The sequence below is a fragment of the Coturnix japonica genome, chromosome 7 (genome assembly GCF_001577835.2).
Source record: "Coturnix japonica isolate 7356 chromosome 7, Coturnix japonica 2.1, whole genome shotgun sequence".
Lineage (NCBI taxonomy): Eukaryota > Metazoa > Chordata > Aves > Galliformes > Phasianidae > Coturnix > Coturnix japonica.
This window is the reverse complement of record NC_029522.1, coordinates 4,848,996-4,854,995: the sequence shown is the minus strand read 5'-3', so window position 1 is coordinate 4,854,995 and position 6,000 is coordinate 4,848,996. Positions and strand designations below refer to the sequence as shown.

The window sequence follows — 6,000 nt, the reverse complement described above, 5'->3', positions numbered from 1 at the left end:
AGCGTGCCAGCACCGTTAAGTATTTGATTTCAGTGCCCCTTTGGCTCTCCCTTAGCTCCCTGAAATACTGTTTTATCTCCAGTAACAGAAATATATACATTTCCCATATGAACTGTAACTTCCTGACATGTACTCTGTGTGCAACAGTCCTAGATGTTGAAGAGATCCTGAGGACAAGACACAACACTCCTGCCCGTTACTTCCCACCTTACTGATCACAAACAAACAAACAACAGCCGCTCATTTTCAGGGAAGATGGTCCCTTCACCTTTTGCAGGCAATACTAAAAGTAAAAATACTTTGGCTACAGCAGGGATTAAAGAGTGCATTGTCATATGCAGGGACTGTACAAAACTGCCCCTGTTCTGTGTTACTTTTGTCATGAGCCGTTTGAAGACTGGTACCCTTCAAGCTCTTTGAAGATGCTGAACAATACAGGAGACATAAACAAATCCTACCTCTCCTCAAAAGCCAGGCTTTATCCTGCAGTGGAGGACAGGTTGGTGGGATTAGCAGCATTTGCATTCCAAGCACAGAAGAAACTTCAAAGGCCCCAGGAGCATTCCATACATAACTGCAGTAGATCGTTTTTGGTTTGGAACTTCTGTTATGATACAAAGTAAAATAAAATAGCATCAGTGAGAAATGCTACACTTCGATGTTGTGCAACAAAGATCAAATTATTACTTTGTGAAAAATAAAACCGCCTTTTTGAGAGTGTATTCTTCTTATCAGCTACATGTCATTTGACAGAGCATTTTTCTGGTAACCTTATAGCACTTGCCTTGTTGCCTTTGCAGTTCTCCCAGTCTTTCCATGGAACAAGGCAAAGGTATCCCGAGAAGGAGGAACAAATGCCCTTTCCGCCTGTTCTGTGGATTCAAAACATACAGTTTTACTGGGTGGCAGGAAGTATCATTTCAAATCCCATATTGGGAGAATTTATGAATAGCTTCATAAGATAAATTCAAGATGACAGAAAAACATTTAGTTATTTAAACCAGATGAAATTTTTACAAAATGCTCAACTATATCTGCATGCTTCCTGCCACTTTTTCTCACCCACCTGAAATAGGAAGAAGAAAATATTTGCCAATCATTATTCGTCATATGCTGAGGGAAAATTAATACTTGCTTATGTGCAACTTCATAGCTGGTTGGATGTGCACTCAAAGATGGTTTGGATGTGTGTTTGACCTGCAGGGACATGGCTTGTTCTTTTTATCAGTGGAAATGGTAAAAATAACTTTTTTATTTCATTACCTGGGAAAATCTTATCACAGACATAACATTTATGCAAGGACATTTTCAGTGCTTGATTAAGTCCAGCGAGCTAAACAGGTGTTACAGGTGAGAAACAGGAAAGCTGGAAAAGTATTGTACACCAAAAACTCCCACCCTTTTGAGGTCATAGGCTTGAAGAAAAAAAGAAACAGACAAAAAGTGATATGTGGGACCAGGGCCCTAGTCTGTAGCACTGCACTGCATTTCATTTCAATAACTGCTGAACACAGGGCAACATGGGCTGTGTCAGTATCTACAGGACAACTTAATTCACTTTTGAGCTCTCTGAAAAGCCCTAGCTTGACTCGCATCCATTTACTTGCTTAACTTTGGAGACTGGGCCAAGGCTTCGGTTGAGATCTTGGCACAGCACATCATGCTGTTGGGATGTAATAAAGAAAATAACAAAAGTGCAAGTCCTGAGAAAAAGCATTTCTCATTATTCTCTGCATACGCAAAAAAAGCAGATCTGGAAGACAAGACTATGGAAATAATACATACATCTTTCACTTATGAACTCCTGATTCTTTCTTCTACCTTTAGCACTGGATGAAACTTTCAGCTTTAGAAAGATAATGATAATCAGGGAATCCTTTCTATCAGATTTTTCCCATTTGCTAGGTATTCATGACATTTTATTCCTTGTTGCACTCACTCAGATTTGCTTAGTATGATGCAGCGGGAGACAGGATGTTTAAAACAAGGATCAAGAAAGGAAAGTCCATATTATGAGAAGTGCTGGCTCCCGAAGAACTCCAACGCTCAGAATATGTGGAAAGATCCTGATCAGTAAGTGATTCCAGCATGAGCACAGGAAACTGGATCATTAGAGAGCGAAGCCCTGTAACTCTGGAAGTTTGCAGCAAAAATCAGGCCTGTCAGCTGTGTCAAAAAATGGTTAAATATGAAAGTTTGCTGTGAGTAATACAGCATTACAGAGTATGGTATAAAAAAATTTCCACACCAAAAAAGGAATAGCATGAAAAGCTGCATGTTGTAGAAAGCTGGCCATAAAGCTCTCACAAGGACTTGCATAAAGCAGATAGGAATGCTAAGAGAGTCAGATAGGAGGCATTTATACCTCTCGGAGGAGAGAGTGCCAGCAATCCACATACATTTTAATACTTAACAGTTTCACCACTTCCCTGTGTATTATTTCACTGTGAAATAATACTCTTGATGGGCCTCGGTAAAGCAGCATGGCAAACAGAACATTAAGATTTGAGCTTGTGAACTTAATAAGGCAAACCTGCTGGCAAGTCCTTAAAAAACATCATCTGCTAAGTGAAGAAAAAAAGAAAAGAAACAAAAAAAGTGTCCTTGATGTCTGATAAGAGAAGACTGTGTTCTTACAGATACAGGAGTCTTTCAAAGATGCCTCAGAGGTCTACTCAAGTAATGCAACCAACCTCCTTTAATTGCATGGGTGATAAGCATTCACAATTAGTAAGTTCACTTATGAGATTTTGATTGTCTCCACAAACTGTGGCCATGTTAATTCCTTCCAAAACAATTCCAAACCTTAAATTTCCCACAAGGCCCTGGGGTCCTTTCTAGAGGAAACATTTTTTTCTTATTTGGCTTCTCTACAGATACTAGGCTAGGGCAGAGGCTTCATTGGAGCCATTAGGGATGGAAAGGACTGACTTAGTCATTTAGGATTTACTTAGTCACAGACACAGTCCTCCAGCCCAGTGCACTGTTGACTGATCTGAGTCCTTGCTTCATTTTCCCATGGTACCGTCTCCAGGCACTCCTGTTGGGTTACTTTCCCCATGATGTACATGGAGACCCTTTGCTCATTTCTATCCTTTTGTTCTTTGATGCTGAATGTCCCTTACTCTCTTTTGTATGTTTTAATCATTGTAAAATTCTATGTAATGTACTCTGATTCACTTTTACTTTTCCCAGTAGGTGTGTTAGCAGTGTAACACTTCCCCTGTGGGGACAGACCTCACAGGTAGTAAGGAAGAAAGGCTTTTGGTATTGCATTGGGAAGTTAATGAAGCAGAGTAACGCTTTTTATTCAGGAGGGAATGCAAAATGCCATCAAGCCCATACAATGTAGGTTTTAGAGTCTTGCAGTTATAGATGGGTTGGAGTTAGTGGTGTGGAAAGAGGCTTATTAACTGATAGTTTTCAAATGATTGCTGACTGGTGCTTGTTTTCCAAAATGTGGGTTACAGCTGGAGCGTGACCCTGCCTGAGTCATCAGGATAGCACTGAAATGCTAGTTCCAAGCACTATCATCTACCAGTGAGCGGTAATACAGAAACAGTCTCCACAGTGATGATGTTTAAGACATTTTAAAGATAACCACTTACTGGTGAAGAAAACTGGGCCTTTTGGTCTATTTCTTATTCTTCTTGTTTGCATATTTTGGCAGTTCCTAATGCCTTTTTTGAAGGATCTGAGAAGGAAAGTCCAAAAACAATCTGTTCAGAATTGAAGTCGGAGTGAACTGTAACCTACTGCCCCAAACAAGCCAGTTTGTCTTTTATTGTCTATTCTTTTAGAAAAAGGCTAGAGCTTTGTAAAAAAAAAAAAAAAAAAAACAAAAAAACCCAAACAACTGTGATTTGATTTTATCACTGCAAGCCATGATGATTTTAAACTATATCTCAGACACTGAATAAATGGCCTATGCTAATTGCTAGTAACAAATGATTAGTTGACTGTCTCTTCAATGCTTTATCCTTTTAACTAATTTCTAATTTATTAACATGTGCAATACAAGCTTCCTTATTCCTTGAGCAGAAACTGAAAATGGTATCCAAACTAGAAAGAGCCTTTCATTTTGTTAATAACCTTGCACAGGATTTGATTTGGATTTCAGGTTTAAGTAAGGGTAAGATAATCCTTAATTGAAGAGCTTCATTTTTGTTCATCAGGTAATCCTTTTCCATTAGGTTTTCAATACGGTATGTGTTCAATTTGTTCTTCCTTCTGCACGTATATTTTTAAAACTGTGGCCGTGTTTTCCTTCCAAATGATATAATTACTTCAGGATGCCTTTGCTTCTTTCTTGTTATTTTTTTTGGAAACAGTGAAAACATAAACTGCTCCTTAGCAGCCACACATATCATACTGACCCAATTTATAGCATCTGCATTGCAACAGTACACACTGTCATTTGCCAAACATTCTTTAGCTGCAAAATAATAAGAAAATAATAGGTGTTCCTACCCTTCCATGCTCTCTATTCTGTTTCCCACATGTCCCGTGGAGCCTACATAATGAAATGTTTTGTTTGATAGGTTGTTGAGTTAGCATGGAGAAACCATGTCAAGCCCTCACTGGAAGTGTTTGTTGAGAAATGCTCATGGCTTCCCATGCCAAGGCTTCTGCACCAGTTGCTAAGTATACTCTGCTATGTCTGTTGTTAAAGAATGCTGCTGAAGTTCTGTGACCAGCTAGCAAAGTTTGCTGGAAGAGCAGAATATTCTGGTGCAGACACAGAAAACAACAGAACAAGAGCAAACAAATGTATAAAATTGCAAATCTGAATACTTTTAGTTATGTTTTGCCATAAGATAAGCATATGCTTCTTTCCCTTAAGTTTGGCACATTGCAATTAATATTTTGGTTTTCTTTGGGACTCCTAAACCTGTATTTGTGGACAGCAAGAGTTCATTCAATTCAGTATACTTAGATTATTGTATGGATTGCATTTATAAAACCTTTTCCTAAAACCATACTATGCATTTTGGAACATTAAGATAATACATGGGTGAAGCATTCACTGAACTGTAAAACTGTTTTTTGTCTCATCTCTAGCCCCAGTTCTTCAAGACTGATGCCAGATGAATTAGAACACTTCTTTCTGACAGATACAGATAGAATGCTTCCTTTCCTCCCTCCTCTTTCCCTCCTGTACCTTCCCAGAGAGAGGTTGAACAGCTTTTATTCTGCCATCTGTATAAGGGAGTTGAAAAATTACACCCTGCAGGCTTCTGAAAGCTGATCCTTCACCTTCTCTGCTGTTGATTTTTTTTTGTTGTTGTTTTGTTTTTTTTCTTGCAGCGTTCTTCCCAAAGTAGCTTCCTCCTCAGTAACTTTTCCAGCACAAAATGTGTTAGCCAAATTCTCAAGATTTTCTTTATTTCCCTAGATGTTCTGCAGCATGGCTATTTTTTCTGGGGTATGTTAAAAATAGCATTCTATATATCCTCAAACAACAGCGATCTAGTTGAAGCCTCAAATTAATTCTTTGGAGAGTATCATTTATCCTTGTTTTGAGTCATACTCTCATTGCACAATTTATGGGAACCAGCTTTCTGGAAGAAACAGTGAGATGTAAAAACCATAATAGGTGGGAATACCTCAATAGCAGAAAACATTTTTTCTAATAGACCTATGGGGTAGGCAGGGCTAATGACACCTTTTTTTTGTGTGTGTAGCACATCACTACTTTTAGAGTTGAGCAAGTTCCTCATGAAATGGCTTCAGGCAGAGTGTTGAAAAATGGCTTGTGCCTTTCTGCCTTACACCCTAAATAAAATCTGTTTTCTTTTTAAGGAAACCTATAGGCATCATAACTTAAATGGCTACATAAACTTGAGCGTTAGACCAACAGTTCTTAAGGGAAATAACAGATTACATCTAATTTCTTAATGTTTTTTCATTTAAAAGTAAATATTTTGCTATTTCAAAGTTGCACTGCACAGCTTTAGCAACTCAAACAATCAACTAGAATATAAACTATAAAATTATTGA

The 6,000-nt window shown here is 38.3% G+C and overlaps 1 protein-coding gene across 1 annotated transcript in view; it reads right to left on the bottom strand.

Annotated features, from left to right (window-relative positions):
- Nucleotides 1–798: 798 nt before the first annotated feature.
- The window catches only part of GULP1 (GULP PTB domain containing engulfment adaptor 1), a 179,676-nt gene continuing 174,474 nt past the window's right edge, over nucleotides 799–6,000 (bottom strand). Inside the window, exons 13-14 of the transcript XR_004307906.1 lie at nucleotides 3,609–3,694; nucleotides 799–872 (exon numbers count right to left, since the gene is read on the bottom strand). The gene's annotated coding sequence lies outside the window, so the exon portion shown is untranslated. The remainder of the gene's footprint in view (nucleotides 873–3,608; nucleotides 3,695–6,000) is intronic.